Source organism: Cavia porcellus, unplaced genomic scaffold (genome assembly GCF_034190915.1).
Source record: "Cavia porcellus strain 051 isolate PalLab524CR breed Dunkin Hartley unplaced genomic scaffold, mCavPor4.1 scaffold_6, whole genome shotgun sequence".
Taxonomy (NCBI): Eukaryota; Metazoa; Chordata; class Mammalia; order Rodentia; family Caviidae; genus Cavia; species Cavia porcellus.
The window spans coordinates 26,761,360-26,784,005 of NW_026947489.1; the positions used below are offsets into that span (position 1 = coordinate 26,761,360).

General features: G+C 38.3%; 1 protein-coding gene across 11 annotated transcripts in view; it reads left to right on the top strand.

Moving 5' to 3' along the window:
• Frmd5 (FERM domain containing 5) overlaps positions 1–22,646 on the top strand; it is a 332,781-nt gene that overhangs the window by 225,941 nt on the left and 84,194 nt on the right. Inside the window, exon 1 of one of the 11 annotated variants that reach the window (XM_063250148.1) lies at positions 13,721–13,741. The exons of the other annotated variants lie outside the window; for them this stretch is intronic. The gene's annotated coding sequence lies outside the window, so the exon portion shown is untranslated. Of the gene's footprint in view, positions 1–13,720; positions 13,742–22,646 lie in introns of those variants that run through there. 11 annotated transcript variants of the gene reach the window in all.

The window sequence follows — 22,646 nt, forward strand, 5'->3', positions numbered from 1 at the left end:
CCGGAGGCGCACCCTAGTGGTGAAGCCTTCAGTAGGTTGACCTGGAGGGGCAGGCCCCGCATAGGCTGCCAGGTCCTTAACTCCCTGGTGCACTTGCGGTGGGCGGGAACACCTAGCCTTCGCAATTCAATCAGACTGTGGCTGACAGGGAAGGAAGCTGGGCCTCCTATATACACTTGCATATATAAGGAACAAAGAATATGGGAAGAGGGAGCAACAAGAAAGGCTTCTTGGCCCCCAATCCTGAGAAACAGGCAATAGCAGACATGGCACCAATAGAGATAAAGCACTATCTCCAGAGCCTCATAGACGAGTTCAGGAATGAAGTTATTAATGACCTGAAGCTAGAAATAAGCAGAATAGAGAAATGCTAAGCACCACCCAAGAAAAAACAGATGGTGGAATGGAAGAACAGAAAAAGAGGGGAGAATTATTTGATGGAGAAAATAGAGAAAATATAGAATACGTGAAGCAGATTCAAAGAGATTACCAGGAAACTAAAAACTATCGAAAACTGGAATAACAGCTTGAAAGAAACTAAGGATAGATTATCTGAACTGGAGGGCAGATTTGTAATATGGAGCATGAAAGGAAAAACTTCTTTAAAATAACAAAGAAACAAACAGCAATAATACAAAGACTAGAAGATGATAAGAGGATCTATAACTTAAGAATTAAGAACATAAAAGAAGAAGTAGGGACTCAAACAAATGAACTACAAAATTATTCACAGAAATAATCCAGGAGAATTTTCCTAATTTAGCAAAAGGTAAAGATGCTCAGATGTATAAAGCATACAGGACCCCAGCCACCTACAACCAAACAGAGCTACACCCAGGCATATAATAATCAAAATACCAGAAATCCAATATAAGAACAGAATATTAAAAGCCGTCAGACACTTACAAGGGAACACCCATCAGAATTACAGCAGACTTCTCAGCACAAACCATCAAATCATGAAGAGCATGGGGGGAAATAATTCAAGCTTTGAAAGATAATAACCTCCAGCCAAGATTGATATATCCTGCACAAATATCCCTGGAAATTGATGGAAAAATAAGGTGCTTCCAGGATAAAGAGGAACTAGGCGAATATGCAACCACCAATTCAACTCTACAGAGAATACTGCAGGATATTCTAAAAAAGAAAAATATGAAGAATCCAGAAATAGTGGCAGAGAGGCCACAATGAATGGAGCAGAAAACAAAATGAAGAAGACAAACTGACAATTAATGACAGAAAACAAGCTCAACAGAAATGAGGCAGAGAAGATTGGATGATAGGAACAGCTATTTTGGAGAAAACGACATCATAATAGGTAATACTGATTTAGTATCATCTTGTTTTGAAGTCCCTTCAAGCTTTTGTTCTTCTGTCTCCATAGGTCTTAATATGTTGTATCTTATTGGATTTTATTATATGTGATAGTATAAACAAAAACTTTTATAGACAAGGAGATTATACAGAAACCATTGTTCATTTTCTGTTAGTTGATTCTAAATACCCTGTAATACTGTCATTCTCTTGAATGGTTTTACATTGTTTTGATATATTTGATGCTACAGTATACGAAGTTATACTCAGAAGATTTCAAGGAAAGAGACAATATGATAACTACTTTTATGTTGGGATTATCTTGTGGTGAAACACTATTTTGCTTAAATGCTTATGTTTTGATCTGCGCTGTTTAGTTGTTATGCCCTCTTTTATCTCAGCCTCCATTTTATTATTTACTTTTTTATTTTTATCCTTTTAATTAAGGGAAAAAATCAATAAAAAAATAGCAGGATATATTATAGTAACCCACTTTGATTTTCTATTAACTTGATTTGAAGCCCTGTATTGCTGTTACCATCTTGTTTTGACTGATGTTCCTCTATTCTGTTTTGCTTGATAGTACCAGGTTCGAAAGTTTAGGCAACAGCTATGAAGATAGTGGGATTCATTATGATGCCCATTCTGGTTGACTATTATCTATTTTTGAAAACCTACAATGTCTCCAATGTTTTGGTTTTGTTGGTTTCGTTCTTTACTGTCTTGTTCAATTTTATTATAACTGATGATATAGGCAATTCTATTTGAGATAGCGGGAGGCATTATGGTAACCATTGTTGATCACCTTGTATTATGTTTTTACATTATATATTATGTCCACCCTTTTTGATTTGACTGACTCTGTTCTGTTATGTCACATTTGGCTTTACTCTCTTCCAAAAAAAGTAATAAGAACTGTGGGAGCAATAAAACCCAAAATGTGTAATAGTCATTGTACAAAAGAGAGGAAAAGGAAGTGTTCTAAATGATACAACTGCATGTATATTTAAGTGTATAAGATAGACAATGATATTACTGAGTTTTGTTGGATCATTGAACAGAACTGTTTGCAGTCTCACTGTTTGAATGTCCACTTTATATGCTTTAATCTTGTAACTTGAACAAATATTCCTAAAATGACAATATGTAATCCATTAACTAGTGATTTCCTACTGTTTATTTTTTTTCTGAAATTCTGTATAAATTGTACCTTTTTTCTGCTTTTTTTTCTTTTTCTCCTTAAATAAAATTTTAAAAAAGGAGACAATGAGCTGGATGCAGTGGGCCACACTTGTGGCCCCGTTATATGGAGGGATGGTCAGCAAACAGCTGTCAAAGCAGAAAGATGTGCCGCACACTTCACAGAGTAGGGAGAGTGAGCCAGGGGACAATTCTAATTAAAGGCAGAGTCAAGAAACCGTGTTCAGACTAAATAAGCAATAGCATACAAAATGTTAGGAGTAACAGGGAAATGTAGTCTGAAGGCTTCCTGGGGGTATTATGTTAGAAATGCTGTCATTCTCCCTACTATTATTATTTTTTTTTTCTTTACTTCCTGTAAGGGACAAAATAACCAAGAGCTACCACAGGTCTTGCCTGTATGCAGGCCAGCCTGAATTCATGATGAATTTCCTGGATCGGCTTCCCTGGTGCTGGGATTACAGGTGTGGCACCAGGCTAAGCTTTAATACTGATTCTTTTTAAGGGCATATTTGTTTACTAATAGCGGTGCTATTAAGGTTACCTCACACAAACCAGTACTGCCCATTTTCTGCAGGGCTGGAAGGAAGGTCTTCTGTTACAGGAGTTGAGATAGTTGAAATTCTATTTATACTTAAGCAGAGGTGACTTTTATTGACTTACAGAAGCACTTAAGTATTAAGTGTAGTGAATTAGATTTGATTTATTTTCTTTTGGAAGCATATTTTGTAGAGCCATCTATTAAAAGCCATTTAATACTACATTAAAAGAGTAAACAAGCATCTTAGGAAATTATACCAATTAAATTTATAGACTAGTATTTCAAAGTGGCAATGGGAGGATTCAAATGGAACAGCTGGGATTCTGAGCAATATGTTGGACTTGGAATTCAACTCTAATCCAATATATTCCAGTTCTCTTACCCTACAGAGTCTGTTCTCCAATTGGAGATCAGTTCAGTTCTCAAAGTCTTGATTTTCATAACAGTACACATTCTATGCTCTTTTTATTACTATTATCATTATCATTATTATTATTATTGTTCCCAGATGAGAAACAGTCTGCCTTATCTTCCTGTTTTACCATTTTGGAACACAATCCCTATCTTAATGGGTAAAAGAGATCTGTGATCACTGTGGCATTAATACAGGCTATTGAACCCAGTGAACATTAAACACATCCGTAATACTGCTCCGACTAGCTCAAACTGCTGGGCCTCCTGCCTCGGCTTCCCCGTCACTTTCCATGTAATATTTAAGAAGTGTCTGCCTTGCCAGGCGTAGTGGTAGTAATCAAGTGAAGTGGGAAGTGAAGACAGGAGAACTGCCAAGTGTATTAGCTACTCTCCTGTTTCTGGAACAAAATACACAACACTTGTAACTTAAAGGAGAAGTGCTTTATCTTGACTCACGGTTTTCAGAGGACTCAGTCTATGATTAGCTGTCTCCAAGGCGGAAAGAACACGTGACGTCAATGTAGCTGTGAAGCAGAGAATGCAAGAGTCAGGAACAAGAATGGCCCTTCCAGGACATACCCCAGTGACCCATGGCCACCAGGCTCCATCTGTCTGGGTCTTCTTTCATTTTTCTTGGCAGTGTTATATGGTTTTCATTGTTAATTACTAGAATGTTTAATATTTGTAACCACTTGCATGTAAATGGTAACACTGCAGTTTCAGTGCAGGTGCTTGGCCAAGGATGAAGCTGAACATCTCTCAGTGTTTATGGATCCTTCAACATCCCTCTTTTGCGTCCCTTTCATGTTTACTAACATCTCTTTACATGATCTTAATGGTCTCTTATTTTTCATCTGTTTTGCTTGTTTGTTTTTATTAATAATTGAGATGTTTCTGTTTTTTTTTTTTTTAGCTCCTAATTGCTGAAATATGACCTCTTTACATGTCTTTTTCCCTTGTCACTTTTATTCTCTCTTATTTTCTGCCAGGAGGAAGTTCTGATGTTTCTGCTGTGGCTTGACATGATCTAGCTTAGATGAATTTTGAAAACTCTGATTTGAGAACGAAGCACACCTCGTCAGTGTCCCTTGGGCAATGCCTAGTTTATCTTTCTGTTCATCTAATCTGTTCTTATTCCTCATGGTTCACCGAGCTGGACATTCTGTGATTCTGTTCCAGTTGTGCACATTAGAAGAGACAGACAATTCCACATCGCTAGGCAGAGCTTGGGTAGCCCGGGGTCTCACCTTTGAGCCAGCGGGCACCTTAGCAAATTGCTCAACCACAGCACTAGGGGATGGTTATCAGAAGATGCAAGAATTTTAATCATTGCTCTGTAAATTTCCTTGAAGATCTGGATATAACAGACTTTTAAGAAAAAGACTATTTTGATTAGCATTTGATTTCTGTGGGCTACAATGTAGCTTTTCTGTGATTCCTAAGTCAGAGATACATGTGTCCATTTGTGTCTTATGGCACGTTCCTTATGTGTATTAGAATTTGTGAATAGTTAACTATCTTTTGCTTTTTAACACTTTAAACCTTTGTTAAAAACCTACTGCATACCAAGCCCTGTGCCAGGTCCGGGGACCATAAAGATGACAACAGCACAGCCCTTTCCCAGAAAAATTCACAGAAACCAGAGTGTAGGTAGGAGTTAACTAATTTCAGTGCTGTCTTCTCAAGGAGAAAAAAGGGAGGTGGAGGCAGAACTAGAACTTTTCAAGCCCAAAAGAAAAAAAAGATCATACAAATTTGGCTAGGAAGGTGGAGGTGGAGAGTTAAATGGGTACCTGTGACATGATTTCTAGGCATCTGGACAGGAGGCCAAAACGAGGGGACTGAAAGACGTTGGTAGCAGAGATTTCTGTAATCCTGAACTTACTTATACTATTTTTTTTCCTAAATTACTTTACAAGACACTTTGCATTTGGCCAGTTCCTACTCATGTTTATAGGTTTGTCAGATCTTAATGGGAAAGCTTTTTTTTTTTTTTTTTGCCTCCTTTTCCCCCCTTTTCTGTGTTGGGAAAGTGTGTCACTTTGTTGCCCGGAAAGGCCTTGAACTACTGGGCTCAAGCAATCCTCTGGCCTCAGCATTTTGTGAGGCTGGCTACAGGCATGTGTCGCAGTGCCCAGCTTGTGCCTCCCGCTTGACCTAGGAGGACACTGTTCTGTGCTTCCCCAGCACTCTGCCACTTGCCCTTGTTCCTCTCATCGTATTGCATTAAAAGTGGCTTTTTTTCTCCTCCTAGTACAGCACAGACTTACCATGAACATTTTAGAGTCCAGTACCTAGAATGTGTGGCACATAGTAGGCTCTCAAGAAATAATAAGCAATAAAATCTCTGACCAATAAGTGAAAAGCAAATGAAGAAATAGGGACGGGGTAGCCAGTCCCAAAACTAAAAGGGGTAAATCTAAAACTAAACCTCAGGACTCACCAGTTTTAGGGATAAATACCTGTTGGTAAAACAACAGTAGTTTCCTTTTTTACTGCTAATTGTTGTTGACAATTATCCATAGTTCAGAAAGATAGCAAGACATTTAACAAGAAAATGAGAAGTAGCAAGACCTGATTATGTGCCTAGATGTGTTCTAGGTGCTCTGGGAATTGTGGTTACTGTCTACAGACCACCTTGAGATCAGTTTGGTCTCTGGCTGTTCTAAGTGAGATAACTGAACAAAGCCAGACTGGCACATGGATCTTCCTTCCACCTGGGATGATTGATCTATTAAGCAAAGCCCTTAAGAAACACTAGCTGTTATCAAGAAATCAACGCATAACAAAACCTGGAGAGGCTATGGGGAAAAAGGAACCCTTCTCCACTGTTGGTAGAAGTATACAATTAGTTCAACCACTGTGGAAATCAGTGTGGAGATTCCTCAAAAAAACTAGGATTCATGGTCCCATTTGACCCAGCTATTCCCCTTCTGAGTGACTTCCCAAAAGAATTCATTGTACCACAGCAATATACATGCACTGATGTAGATGTTCATAGCAGCACAATTTGTAATAGCTAGATTTTGGAAACAATATAAATGCCCATCAACTGAGGAATGGATAAAAAAAAAAAGATGTACTTTTATACAGTGGAGTACTACTCAGCCATAAAAAAGACATAAAAAGACTTTTATATGACTAGTTATATGGTCAACTAATGACCATATTCATAAGTGAAATAAATCAGACAATTCTGGGTGATCAGTTTGGGAATAGCAGTGCACAATGTATATACCCTTGTTGTTCCTTGGTTGTTGTGTTTTGAAATTTTTATTTTCCCTCTTGAAATAAAATGGATTTAGGAAAAAAAAAGAAATAAACAGTTGTTCAAATGGCTTAAGCAATTGTTCAAGTCATGATTCTCCACTGATATAGGGGAATGAAACTCCCAACTACTATGTCCACAAGTTCGTGTCTCTAAAACCAAAGAATGAATTTTAGGAACAACGAAGGTGAGGAGTATAATATATTTATTGAAAGAAAGAAAGCTTATGTCTGAAGAGAGACAGAAGGGGTCCCGAGGACTCCCGAGGGGTGCTAAGGACTCTGTCTTTTTCGGGGACTTTGATAGAGTAAAACCATGGGTTTAAGTTGGGGGAAAACTGGGAACTCACAAGGCGGATGAGCATAAGGTGGGACATAACTATAGTTAGCCAATAAAATCAATAGTTCAGGTAAAGTTGATTACATTGGGGGAAAGGGGAAAGCAAGTCACGGAGGAAGGGGGCGTACTTAGAGAGCGGTGACTCTTCCCTAGGGATTGGAACGGTGACTCCTGATTTCAAGCTGATCCAGACGTAATCCCTAAGGATTACACTTAAGAGTGTGGTTGCATTTGTTTTGCCTTCTGTCTTGAGATCTGGCCCACAGCAAGAGGTGTGTGTCACCTCCACGGTCTTCACCAGACATCTGGTCCTCTGTGCTGGTTTCCCCGAGGGCCTAGCCCTGTCTGACTGCCTATTGTATTTCTAACTGGCTCAGCTGCCTGTAACACCATCATGGTAAAGTGCCTTATTCAAATAAGGCACTTCACCATCCTCTTAATCTTTCCCTAGCTTATCAGTGCAGAGACCTTTTAATGGTGAATTTGTTGTATTTCAGTAGGACCCTACATATGGAACAGTGGACTAAAGTCAGCAAGGAGATTTACCAGGCATAGTAAGTCCCGTAAATTGCACAAGTGTGACACTTGGGAAGCCTGGCTTAGCAAGAGAACATAAGTAGGTTTCTAGATGTCCAAATATTAAATATCTCGAACAGTGTTAAGTTTTTCTAAAACTAAATGCATACAGGTTAAGTTGTCTTCAGAGAAATGCAGAATTCAGATCAAGATTTAATAGCTTTACAAAGCTATATTTTGAGTATCATGCTCAGTGTGAATATGTGCGTTAAAAAATATTTTAAAAAGAAAATAACACTTCATAGGACCAAAATCTAGAAATAATTTATGTGGCAATCCAGTTTTAAGAATGAGATGGCCAGGGGATTAGCTCAACTGAGTGCCCGCTTGGCTAAACAAGGTCATGAGTTCGATCCCCAGTACAAAAAAAAAAGATTTTAGGGGCCGGAGATTTAGCTCAGTGGCTTAAGTGCCTGCCTGGCAAGTGTGAGGTCCTGAGTTTGATCCCCAGTACAAAAAAAAAAAAAAGTTCAATCTGAGAAAGGGGAGACTCAGAAGACATGCCAATTCTCTGTCTGGAGGGTAACCTTAAGAAAGCCTGTGCAGGGGTGAGCTCAGTTCCTTAAGAAAGCAGCGCTGGATCAGTGGATAGAAGTCATCCACTACAAGTGACGTGTAAGGCTTCCCATTATCAAAAAGAACTGACTGTTGGGCTGGAGGTGTAGCTCAGTGGTAGGAACCATGCTTAGCATGCATGATGCTCTGGGGTCAGTGCCAGGCATGCACACGCGCATGCACACTCACACGTACCACTTGACTCTGTAAAGGTGGAATGTTTTCTGTCACTCGAGTGGAGGATTGTGTGTCACCTGGCTCATACAGCAGCTAGGGCAGGAATTGACCAGTGCTTCATTAGCTATGTCGTGTGTTCTAGTATTGGTTATCCAGAGAAAAGGCAGCATTATGGTTCACCCAGCTTTCCATAGCTCTGTAGACGTAGAATGCGTTCCTTACCAAGTGATAGATCAGGTCAGTAACCATCAACTCCCTGATGACTTTTAGTGTCTTTTAACATATAATTACAGCAGAGGCTGGGGATTTAGCTCAGCGGCATAAGCGCCTTCCTTGCAAGTGTGCGGTTGTGAGTTCGATCCCTGTACCGATAAAAACGAAAAAGACCAAAAAAAAAAAAAAAAACATATAATTACAGCTGTATTTAATTTAAAACTCAAAAATAAAGTGAAGAGAAATAATCTAAGCAAACATATTGTTATTTAGCCCAGAAGAGAATGCTTCATATGTGCTTCTCATGGATCAATGCACTCGAAGTGCTAATTCTGTTCCCATGATATTTGTGGAATGCTTCAGGAGGGTATGAGAGAGGGAGAAAGACGGTGCTGGGTGGTTTCCGTGCTTGATAAGCTCGAGTAACAAAGTGGGAGTTCTGCCACACTGGAAGCATAATCAGTACCTGTCATATCTTTCTGCAGAGACAAAGTACCATAAAATGTTTTTCACTGAAAATCCTTACATTTAAATGTCAGGTTTTACTTCCCGTGAGCCAGCTGGTGTGCAGGCCAAGAGCCAAGAAGCCCCACCCCTCCCTGTAAGCAACCGGCTGATTTGGAGGAACACAGCCTGAGCTGATAGCAACAGAGGTACAAAAACAGCTTAATGCTTGTATTGTTTGATTGATTTTGCAGACCTAAAACCAGCAGTCTGTTTGGAAGATAACAATATGCAGTATAGCAACTATGGGGAATTTCCTCCTGTCTTGTGTTTGAAATCCAGTATTGTTCTCACTGTTTCGTTTTGTTCCATTTTATTGTTTTGTTTTATTCAGTGTTCTGTTTTGATTGGTTTTATTCTGTTCTGTTTTGTTTGTGTCTGATGGTATGGGCAGCAAGTTTGAAGGTAATAAGAGGCATTATGGTAGCCACTGTTGATTTCCTATTATCCTGTATTGAAGTTCTGTATCACTTTTACTGTTTTGTTTTGATTGACTTTACTCTGTTTTATTTTGTTTGGTTTTATTCTCTTTAAAATAAAACCTAAATTAAAAAAATACGAAGTTTTTTATTTTAAAGATAATAAAATCCAACAGAACAAAGCCAATCCAACAAAGTAGCAAAATCGGTAATAAATATGAATTTTTAAATGCAATATATAAGATTGTGCATATAATATCATTTCAACCCGGTTGCATAGAAATGATGAAAAATAATAATGGGGATGGGACTGTGGCTGATTTTTTACATATAATTTTATAGATATAAAACAAATATTTTAGAAGTCTTTTCATTTGAAAAATACACATTTAAAAGCTTTTATTTTGTGTTATATCTCTGTGTGTCACATAAGAAGGAAATGTTCTCTTTTTAAATTTTGCATGACCCAAACTTGTTATAATACAGAGTTAATGGATTTGGACAGTACAGTAAGTTATCCCTGGTATGTTTAGATTAGTGGTTGAAATACAGTATTGTCCCATAACACAAAGGAATTTGAATTTCTTTCTTCCTTTTCTATTTTTATTTTATTCATTTGTTTATTTTGGTGTTTTGAGATAAAGTCTCACTATGTCATGCAGGCTGGCCTTGAACTCACTATGTGGCCCCAGTTGGCCTCAAACTCACCAGGTTCCTCCTGCCTCAGCCTCCTGCACACTGAGGTTATAGGCATGTACCACCACACTTGGCTGCAACTTGAATTTATAAAAGGCCCAAATTTCAATATCCTACTCTGTCCTCAGTTTACCTTTTCCATTGTCATCACATTACTGTAATGTGCTACTCAAACAGAGTGAAATTAAAATCTTTTTAGAAAAAAGATACCTCACTGGCTAAAGAAGTACTCCTGTAGTGAGCTATAGCAATAGGTAAAAGAGTCATTCAAAAGAATTTAAAACATCCACAGTGATGTATATGCACCCATGTTTATAGCAGCACAGTTTATAATACCTAAATACCTAAACAACCCAAATGCCCATCAACTGGAAAATGAATAAAAAATATATGGTTTTTAAATATATGGTGAAATAGTAGTCAGCCGTAAAAAAGGATAAACTTAAGACTTATAGGTAAATGGATGTAACTAAAGACCAGACTCATAAGTGAAATAAATCAGACCCAAATATATAAACATCATATTGTCTCACTAGTGTGAGAAACTGAACTAGTAAATAAGATCCAAATGGTAATATAGATATTGTGAGAAGAAACTGTCCAATAGAAAAAGAAAACTGGGCTGGGGTATAGCTCAGTGGCACAGCACCTGCCTGGCAAGTACAAGGTCATGAGTTTGATCCCTGGTACCAAAAAAAAAAAAAAAAGGAATGAAAAATCGATGGGATAAAGGAGAAAAAGATATATATATGCATATGTATGATAGTTAAGATATATAGCTAGTATCTGACAGTATTTCATGCTATATCTCCTACTTGTCTGTTTTGAAACTTTTTATTGTTATTTTTATTTTTTTCTCTTTAAAATAAAAAAATGAGTAAGTGAAATGGGTAAGTAAAATACTTCTCAGAAGAAGGTCAATAAATAGATGGTCAATAAATAGATGAAGAATATCCAACATTGCTGGCCTTTAGAGAATTGCAAATTGAAACACTGAGATTCTATCTTTTCCCTGAAAAAAATGTCCATCTTCAAAAACTCAAGTAAAAACCAGTCCAATCCTGGAGAGGTTATGGTGTGAACAAGAATCCTTCAGTATCATTGGTGAAAATGTAAACTAGTACAGCCTCCTTAGAAATCCGGATAGAGATTTCTCAAAAACCAGGCATGGTGGTACATGCCAAAAATCCCAGCAATTGGGAAGCTGAGGCAGGAGGATTGTCATGAGTTTGAGGCCAGGCTGGGACACATAGTGAGTTCAAGGCCAATTTGAGCTATATAGCAAGACCCTGTCCCCCCCCCCCAAAAAAGGCTAAAGACATCCTATTATAATGATACATGCTCACCTACATATATAGTAGCGTAATTCATAACAGCTAAATTTTGGAAGTAGCCTGCATGTCCATCAACAGATGAATAGATTTTAAAACGTGCCCATACATCATGAAGTACTACTGTGCCAATAAAAAGGATAAACTGAGTCATTTGTAGGAAAATGGATGCATCTTGAGGCTATAACAGGTGAAATAAGACGCACAAGTTTAAATATCACATAGTTTCTCTTAATATGAGAAAGCCAAGATATAAATAAAGAGCAAAATAAAAGTTAGATAACAGGAAGAGATAGAGCTTTCTCAAACAGGAAAAGGGTGAAGAGATGGGGTGGAAGGGAAAGGGAATGTTTTAAAAAGAATGGCAGTGTGTTAGTACAGATACCAACTCCACAGAGGGAATGGGAATGTATGTGCTACAAACATGGACTACCAAAAACTTTAAAACTTTTTTAAAAAAAAAGGAGTGAGTGGGGTGAGATGCTACCTACGAGAGAGTGAGTTTCCATTGAAGCAGGAGGAAGGCTGGGAAGATGCAGTGCTTCTGACTCAGGGACCATTTTCTGCCTCTAGCCCAAGACTGTGGGAGAGCAGCGTCCCAAAGATGAAGAGCAGGAGCACGGAGCACTAAACTTACACAGAGGTTGTCAGAGGGGAGGAAGTGGCTGTGCCTTGCCAGGCCAGCGACCTGGGGTGTCTTCTGGTGTTTCTGGGAGTAGAGATTTATCTTAAAGGAAATCTCCACCTGGTTCTGCTTTTAATTTTAGAACTCTTTATCTCATTTATCAATCACATTATAGTAGAGTAATTATAGAAAATTAAATATGGAATGCAGCCACACACACACACCCCACACTTTGCTTCTTCTGTGATTTGCACTTTACCAACCAGGCATGCAATCTGCTTTGACTTCACTCTTGAGAATCATCCAGGTTCCTCACAAGCTAAAGGGCAGGGTCTAATTGCTGAGATGCTGCTAGTACACAATATGGTTCTAAGTTCCTGCAGATCCCCTGTAAAAGGACCACCACCCTGCATAAAGAAGGGACAGGGAAAAAAGTCAGTTGGCAGATTTCAGAATAAATCAGGTTAAAAGAGGCCTAAATACTAGAGAGCAGAAAAAATTAAATTGTGTAGCTCCAACATAAGATGAGTGTAGCCAGTTGTGATAATATGTGCCCATCATCTGAGCTGCTTGGGAGGCTGAGGCTGGAGGACCTCCTGAACCCTATGAAAACATAGCGATGTCTTATCTTAAAAAAAAGTGTTTTATAACCATTATAGTTATTACCTTCTGCAAATCTTAGGACAGAGATAATATCATTCACAGCTGACTCAGAATTCATAGAGTCAAGGCAACTTAAACCTCTGGTTATGTCTGTATGAAGCTAAAACCCTATCCTTCCCTATAAATACATATTAAAGCCTCTAGATGTAATCAGATCTCATTCACCCCAGTCCTGTCTCACTCTTTGAAACAAAGTTTCATGAAGTAGGCATACATTCAGAAGAAAAGGACAATTTATAGAATTTTGTTGAAAACAAACTTTTTTTAATCTGAAAGTTGTAAACATTAAAATTCTTAACAGTTCTCATAAAAAACATAGAGTAAGTGTGAAATGATAGTGTTCTTAGCGAAAGAAGTCTTTTTGTAATGAAGAAAAAACTTCTTAAAAAGAAAACATGTTTTGGTGTACAGGGAAGCAGTTTCCTTTAGACCAACGCGGAGCACCACCCTCCATATCCCATACAAATTCATGCAAAAAGTCTACATGGATAGGTAACAAGGCATCCTGTTAAAACCATCTAGAGGAAACCTGTGTGAGCAATAAATGGCCATCAACCTTCCCGCTTGGAAAAATAAGAAACACAAAATAGGAGTGAAGAGAACAAAAATACATTTTATTTTCCTGTACTAGAGATAGCTTGGGGAAAAAAACAAGAAAGCAACTCCCAGAAGTCTTCTGAGAAAAAGGGGCCAACTGTTTGCTTCTCACTTCTCACGTCTTGGTGAGCAGAGCAGTGCTCTGGGGAGGATTATGTCCTCCAGCTTCCCTGTCCAGCTGAAGACAGGAAATGTGCGTCTGTAGGGAAAACAGACTTTGCTTCCTCAAAAGTGTCTGAGGACCTTACACAGCTGACCGTGTGATGGCGGAGGAGCGTCCAGTAACTGTGGGTGGCCGGCATATCGGTAAGACGAGACTGGTTGTAGTTTATCATTTCTGAAAGTGGGTGATAGATGACATTTTATCGTATTATTCTCTCTTCTTTTGTTCATGCTTGAAATTTTCCATGAAAAAAATTTAAATTATGCCCTTCAAAATGAAAACAGGTCCTCCAGTCTCAGATTACTGTGGGGAACAGCAAGTACAGAGACTCTGGAACCACAGGCCCATAATAGCTAGATGTCAGTCATAAAATGCAAGAACAGTGTGGCCTTGTATTAGTTACTACAATTTTAACAGCTGAAAAGTAGCAACAGTGCCAAAACCATCTACCTCATGGGGTATGTTGTGAGCATAAACTAATAAATATTTCTGTAAGTACAATGCAACCTGTAAAATGTCACAAAAACCATGCAGTTAATCGTCTTTATTGAGCTATAAACCTATCTAAAGTTATTGTGCATTATTTTCCTCCAATTTCCACTTACTTAAATGAGCTGCAATCAAAAGTCTTTCTAAATGTGTAGCATTAGAATGGAACATCCTTCTTAGCTAGGTGTAGTGGTACACGCCTGTAACCCCAGCCCTTGGGAAGCTGAGGCAGGAGGACCGTTGCAAGTTCGAGACCAGTCTGGGCTACAACATGAGCTCGAGACCAGCCAGAACCACATAGGGAGACCTTGTCTCAAAAAGACAAAAGACAAAAAGAAAAAGAAAAGAAAGAAAGAAAAAGGAAAAAGAAACGTCCTTCTCTTTCCTTTTGCTTCCCTTGGGTATCAGCTGTTTCTACAATTAGCTCCTAACTGTTCTTCGTGCCTGCCCTCTGCCCTTCTGAAAACTTTCCGTTACCTGTTGCAAGAGACACCGGTTTTGTTTTGCTTTGCTTTGCTTTGTTGGTGGTGGTGTGTGCTGGCCAGGTGCTCTATCTCTGAGCTTTATGCCCAGCCTTGAAGAAATCTTTCTACACCACCACTTGGATAATGAATGGGACTCTCTTGCTCAAAAACATTCCTGTATTCCCACAGCCCGTGGAATTGACACCACTTTGCTTAGCCCACCCCTCATAGTTTCCAGCATTAGTTTCTCTGATACCTTTCCAGCTACTCTACAACCATTTATGTTTTTAAACCTGCTCCAGGCTATGGCCTTCTCTTTGAGGTTTTTGTTTCCCATTTCTCCTCTTGGAGACCAGTAACTATTCTCCCTGTCATGATTTTGCCAAAATCCTCCCCTTCTAAGGAATCTCTCTAAACTTTTCTAGACATTTAGCCTCTCCCTTTTCTTAGTCTTCTGTGTGATTGATTTGTCAATCATTCTTTTGTGATACTACTTTTATTATATTAAACAGTTAATTATCCCTATTCCTTGTTCCTAACCTTTCCAATTAGTTTAAATGATAAACTATTAAAAGGCAAGTGTTGTGATTTTTATGTCTTTCTGCCTTAAGGCCCAATACTTAGCACATGGCAGGCACTGTTACTGACATTTACAGGAAATATTAACTAAACTGAGTTAGAATGTTTTAGCCCTTGAGAGCTATAACAAGCACATAAACATGACCCTTATTTGCATTTCTCTGGATCAGAAAGTGATTGCTTTTAAAAGTTTGTTTTACATAGTGTCAGAGTATTACAGTGGGAAATTAAGTTCAGTCTTAGGTGCTACACAGTGCTGAATTCAAGTCCCAACCTAATACTCATTACTGTCTACGGCCATACCAACCTGGACATGCCCGATCTCACCTAATACTCCTGTGAAATCCTGGTAGCTTAGTGTACATATAGAGTTTTGACATCATCAGAGTGAATGAGCATGGTTCTGTCTACTGGGGTTCAGACTACGGTAAACACAGAACAGAATCAGGAAAAGTCTCTACCCGCTTCTCCAGGCTCTCCCTTTGTACTCTTTGATCGTAGTTATCACCTTAGTTCAAAAGGGTTTTAAGCTAAATATAGCTGGAATTCCTGATTGTCAATTTCAAAAGTACCTGCTCCCCAAGTCATTCTCCACCCATTTCTATACTTGCTTAGTTCTCTTCCTGCCTCCTGAGATTTTCCCCTCAACTCAGACTATGGCTCAATCATTTCCCTTTCTTTGCTTGCTCCGTATTTCACAGCAGCACTAATTATGCTTAATTTTCTTGCAGTAGTCTGCATACAGTCTTGTTGAGTTTGCCATTTGTTCAGGCTAGCTTTGGGCTCACTTTGTAGCCCAGGCTGGTCTTGAACTTGCAACGATCCTCCTGCCTGAGCCTCCCAAGGGCTGAGATTACAGAAGTGCACCACCATGCCTAGCTAATGTTATCAGTTCTTAAGAACATACAGTAGTGAAAATGCAAGATCAAAACAGAGGATTCATCAGCGTGGAGTTGCCCTTTATGTAATATCTCCCTCACTGTAGGGCTGGCTTCTGAATATGTGCTTGCTTACATACCAGCATGTGACAGAGGCCAAAATCTAGTGCTAGAACTGAAAAGCCTCACCATCTGAGGATTTTATTTTTATGGACATTTATTAGAATATTTAAAGTTATGTTATATCCATGCTTGAAAAAAATAAATGACACAAAAACATTAGTTATCAAAAAAGCAGGGAAAATGGAACCATGGGATTATTTTATTTGATTATATGACTCTGACCAACAGTGCAGGGTCCCATTTCTTCAATAGATCCCTTGTGACTAATCTTAAGTTTATAACCAATGAATAGTCATTTTACCCTGTGGTTATAACAAAAGTTACATTCACAAATGCTTTTAAAACCACAGTTCAAAACAGGCTATGTTTTTTTCTAAGCATGGGGTTAGAATCTAGTTTATGTACTTTGCTACTCAGTCTTAAATCATGAAAAGGACTTAGATTCTAAATTGCAGAGGTTTTTTTCCCACTTCTCATTATTGCCGAGCTGTTTATTTTTACTGATTACAAAACAGACTAAGGAGAGCTGGTTTTTTTTTTTTTTTTTTTTTTCATTACATTTTTTAAAAGTAGTCATTTTACTGAGAAAGTTTAGTAACAACATAAATGCAGATAGCTTGCTTTTTGGTCTTAGCTCACAATAAGCCTTTACTGACCGGGTCCCTTAAAAAGGTGGAGAAATGCTGACTAAATCCACTTACTGTACTTACTAGTCTTAATAAGCAAGAATGTACAGAAAAAATCTCAGATACCAGGGACTTCAGTATAGAAAATGTTATGTCAGCAAAGTCCTCTTGAAATCCCAAAGGCAGCCATATGTCTGTGGATGGATTCACACACTCAGAATGATACAGCATTAACCCTGGAAGGGACTCTGGTAATCTTTGTTTCTTCTCGCAGTTCATTGTGTTCATTATCCTGTTCATAAGTTTCTTGTCTCCACTATTAAAATCAGTTGTGATCATTTCCAAGCACACAATGTCAGCTTTGTTAATAGCATCTCAATTCCATTTGATTTCTTTGGAGCTCCCGGGACTGTATGTGGTTTATTTTTAAAGTCAAGCAGTTTCTAAATGTTAAAATATTTTATTTTCAAAACCTAAAAAGCTCTTTATTTAGTACGTGATGAATATTTGAGTAGTGTTAAATTTATCATTCTGGCAGTACTCACATTGTACTTGTCATTAATTGTGACTCATCAAAGAATGTTTTGATTTTGAATCCTTGGTTAACAGATGGCTCTGTTTAGAGGAATTGAGGCAGTGAGCTATGAGGCCCAAGGAGAGAGACTTCTTACGTAATTAGCCACTGGAGTCTTTTGAATTTGTGAGAAAGCACAGGAGTTGGGGGTGGAGAGAGCAGGACTTGGCTTTGTGTTGAGTCAGGGAAGGACTCTTCTGCCCAGTTTGGAGCGTGGATAAAAGAGTACCGCGGGTGTTCCACACGGGAGCAGGAATGACAAATAGCAGACCCACAAAGTTACTCAGCTTTTTCCCATGGAATCTGCCATCGCAGTCACTGTAGTGACAGAGATCCCCACCTGGGAGAGAAATGGAGCTCTAGCTCCATGTATGTCAGGAAGCTGTATGAGAGGAAATAAAATGAGCACTGTGTCTCACTGAGGAGGAAAAGCAAAGTAGGCAAGGATATGCTGACTGGCTTGCTAGCACAAATAAACAAAAACAGGAATTAAGTCATGCTGGTAGTTGAATTCATAATCAATGAGAAATTTTTTTGTTGTTGTTTATTGTTTTGTTTTTGGTTTTTGTCCTTGTGTGTGTGTCATGCTGGCGAGTGAACCCAGGGCCTCACATACACTAAGCCTGTGCTCTGCCACTGAGCTGCAAACCCAGCTAAGAAGAGACTTTAAAAGGCTGTTTGTGAAGAGCACCGCCTGCAAAATGAAAGCTATAATGTTTTCACTGCACATCACTTGGGTGTTCAGTTTGGGGATGCATGACTTTAAAGCACCAAGAAAAAAATCAAGTAATACAAATGACTGTGCCTTCTGAGAGGCAGTGGAGAGAAAGGAGGAATTTGGAGAGAGAACTGGATTGGAGCACCTGCTTAGCATTTTGTGGCCACATAAATAATCACAGATTCTTTAATAAGAAACACATGGCCCCATTCAGGTTCCACATCTGTAAAAATAGGTTAAGAATAACTGTTAGAGTTTTTAGAATTTTTATGAATATATACTTTATAAAAACATGAATAAGCTGTTTAAGGAGAGAATGGGAAAAATATTTACTTCCCTCAGAAAGACTGAGATAACTGCCTCTAGATATTACAGATAAAAGAATAAATAGATGCCACATGATGGTAATTCTTCACATTTACAGATAATAGAAAATAGGGCCAAGGATATATAGCTCAGCGGAATAGCGCCTACCTGGCAAGCACAAGGTCCTGAGCTTGACTTCCAGTACAAAAAAAAAAAAAACAAAACAAAACATATATATATATATATATAGATAGATAGATAGATATAGATATAGATATAGATATAGATATTTTAGTGGATATATGACCTGGGTCACTGACTGGTTGTTCTGAGATTTTTGTTTAATCTCTTTTTCTTGATTGAGCACAGGTTTCTAAATAACTAAAATGTTAAAAAAAAATTAGAACAAAAATATGTCACCTCCCATTTTGTGTATTTTGTTTTTTATGAGTACCGGTTTGTAGTACATAAGGACCACACTTACTGGGGGGAGTTTTTACATGTACATATGACACATCTTCATTCATTTTGAGTCCGTTCCCTTCCAGTTCCTCCCTGCTCCCTCCCATTTGCAGAAGTTCTATTTCCATTTTTCCTTCAGTTCTTTTTTAAATCCCTTTTCCTTTGCCCTCCACCGCCTTCCATCTCTTGTTCCCCTTACCTTTTGAAAAAGATCACCAGTTCTTGTTATCTACCCTTTGTTTTGCCCTTTACTTATATTTTAGGTTTTTCATATAAGAGAAACCATGCAATATTTAACCTTGTGTCTCTGATTTATTTCACTTAACGTTATGGTAAAGATGCATCCATTTACCTACAAATGCCTCAGGTCCCTCCTTATTTATGCAATGTAGTATTCCACTGCATGTAAATACAATGCTTTCTTTATCCATTCATTTGTTGAATGACCCTGTTTCTAAGATTTGCTATTATAAATTGCGCTGCTATAAACATGAATATGGGGGCTGGGGATTTAGCTCAATGGCATTAAGCACCTGCCTGGCAAGTGCAAGGTCGTGAGTTTGATCCCTAGTACCACAAAAAAAAAAAAAAAGAGCATCTGTAAACATGAATAAGCATGTATCACTGTAATAAGATGTCTTTAAGTCTTTCAGGAAGATACATAGAAGGGGAATACCTGGATCAAATGGAATTTCTAATTTTAGCTTTTGAGGAATCTCTGTACTGATCTCCATCATTATTATACTAATTTACATTCCCACCAACAGTCTAAAAAGTTTCATTTTTCCCCACAGCCTTGCCAGCATTTGTTATTTAATTTCTTCATGATGGTTATTCTTTCTAGAGTAAATTAGTATCTTAGTGTGTTTTAATTTGCATTTTTCTAATGACCAACAATGTCCAAAACTTTTTCATGTATTTATTGGCCTTCTGGCTTTCTTCTCCTAAGTGCATTTCATTCACCCATTTTTGATAGGTATTTTGGGAGGGAGATGTAATTTTTTGAGTTATTTATATATTCTAGAAGTCAGTCCTCTGAGGAATAGCTAGCAAGATTTTTTCCCATTCTGTGGGTTTTCTTTCACTGTTGGTTGTTTCCTGTCATTGTGTTAGTTTCCTGTTACTGAGTCCCCTTCTCTTCTCAGCTGCTCACCACACCTGCTGCATTAATTCTGTTGGAGCCTTTGGCACTGTTAGCTTCACTGTCTTTTCTAGGATATCCTTGAGACAATTTTGGAGTGCTGATTTGCTCATCATGAATTTCTTTCTTTATCATGAAAATATCTTATTTCTCCATCTATTTCAAAAACATTTTTTGCAGGTTCTGAGTTGGAAGTTGTTTTCTTTTAGGGCTCCAAACTTTCCTTGCCTTTAAACTCTGTATTGAGAAGTCTGCTATAATTCTGATGGTTTTTCCTTAATATAGGATTTGTCCCTTTTCTCTAACCACTTTAAGATTTTATTCCTGTGTTGGATTTCTGATATCTTAACTATAATGTGTCTTAAAGTATTTCTTTTCTGATCCTGGCTATTTGGGCTTCCACATGCCCCACTTACTTGTATGTTAAATTATTTTTCCATGTGTTTTGTACTTCTCTAAACACGTTTATGATACCCTTTGTACCATCTTCTAATATTTCATTAATTCCAATGAATTTTAGATTAGTCTTGCATCATTTCACAGCTGTCATGTTCTGTTGTTTTTAAGGTATCTCATTAGCTGATTCCTAGAAACTCTCTTCCCCACTGCCCCTATTTTCAATAAAATTTTTAATCTCCTAGATTTCAATTTGAAAGTTTTTATGGATTCTAGTTCTTTTCTATGCTGGGCATTCATGATTCACATCTCTTTTACCCTGCTAGATTTTTATTAGTATCTTCTCTAGATTTATTGCTTATTTCTTTCATTAGGATCACTATCTATTTAATTATGTCTTCTCTAAACTTGCCAAACACCTTGTTAATCTTTACGTTACATCCACCGTTATCCTTTCACGTATTTCAGCTGTGTGGCTTTTAATTTCCTTTCCCTCAGTGGCTCCTGGATTGGTTTTGGAGTTTTATTTGTGTATTTTATGTGCTGAGGCTTGTAGACTGATTATAGTGGGTATCTCTGTCACTGGTATAGAGACTGCTCTAGTTAATGTCTGGTTTTACGAAATGTCCTTTGGGCGTAGCTAATTATGGCCTTTCCCTCTGTCCCAGGATCCAGCCACCTTCATTTATTTGGCAGGAGAAGTTGCAATTTATTTGGCTCAGTACCCAGTTTTTCAGTAATGGGGTACAGTACTGTTTATGACCCTCAAAAAGTGTAGATATTGTCTTTCAGAGAAAACCAGTTGATAGCAACAACTATGTTACCTTAGCTAAAGTAGTAAAAACAGTAATATCAAACACAAATTGGACATTAACTGTAAGAGCTAATAATATATCACCTTTAACCATAAAAATGAGATCTAAAAGTATAGAAACACTAAGCCAAACTAATATTGACCTACAATAATTACTCAATAGAACAACTTCACCATCATTAACAATATAAGAGTTCCACTATAGTAAGATATAATTAACTGTAGATTCTTAAAGCATAATGGTTTACTAGTAAGCATAGAGGTTTCAGGAAATAGGGTCATGAAAAAGTGTGATTTGAAAACTTAAGTAGCGGGAGATGGGAAGGGGGGATAAAAGTGAAAAAAGCATCCCCAGCCCAGGGCAGCTCTCCAAGCTGAGACACATCCCAGCTTAACGCTGGCACACTAGGAAGCAATCAGACCACAGTTCTCTTCTGAATGTAGTCAGTGGGGCAAAGACTGAAGCAAACTGTTTGACTCATCACCAGATTCACCGCCTCTGAAATCCGCTCCTGCTGAACCTGGCCTCCCACTACAGACTACAAACCCCAGCTCCTTCCTAACCTGAACTTGAACTTCTCAAGGAATCTGAGAGGATCTGTGTCTGTCCCTCACCCTCTCCAAGTTAGTTTCCCATGGCTGTCTCTCACCCAGTCACTGAGGAAGAGTAACACTTTAGTCTTCAGTAACACTCAGTCCCATACAATAGCTTCAAGCTGTTGGGTAGATGTTCTGTGGCTCATCCCTGCGTGATCAACTCTTTCCCAAAATGGTGCCTGGTTAAACTCAGGCAATATGGCAGGTGCCACACAAAGTCTGTTCTCCAGTTCTGTCCTGTCATGAAGAAGTCACTCTCAGGGTAAAACACCATGCTGGGTTTTTTTCTTAGTTTTCACCAGCTGTGGGCTTTTCTTGGAGCTAACACTGTTGGTCCATCTGTTATTTCTCCCTAAAGCAGCTGACTCATCTGTGGGGCGCAGGTCTCTTCCTCAATCAGGCTGGTTGTTTGGGAGTCACCTCTGCAGCCTTGTGCTGAGGAAGCCCAGGTGCAGAGCCAGCTCGTAGTTAGTGGTTTGACGTGCATGGTGAGCTGCGTCCTCCTTAAGTAGTGCACAGTGGGTAGGGTTATTGCGTACTTGGTTTATTTTATTTATAATTTACATTTTCCCACAAGGAAACTGAATTTAAAAAGAAGTAAATGAGAAGAAAAATTCTGATTTCTCTTCAGATGAGCTTTTTGAGAGCTGATTTAGTATTTTCATGCTTGAAGGGACTTAAGGGGAAAATTGTGTCTGGATTAAAACATTAAAAATAGAAGCATAAATTCCAAGATCAAGTCCCTTGAGTTGCTTGAATTTGAAGTAATCGCCCCCAAAGTAATTTCTTTTGTAAAGGTTTATATATTTATGAGATAATACCTTATCCTGCCTGGAAATTATTGTGTCAATTAAGAATAAACAGGATTACAAAAAAACAAA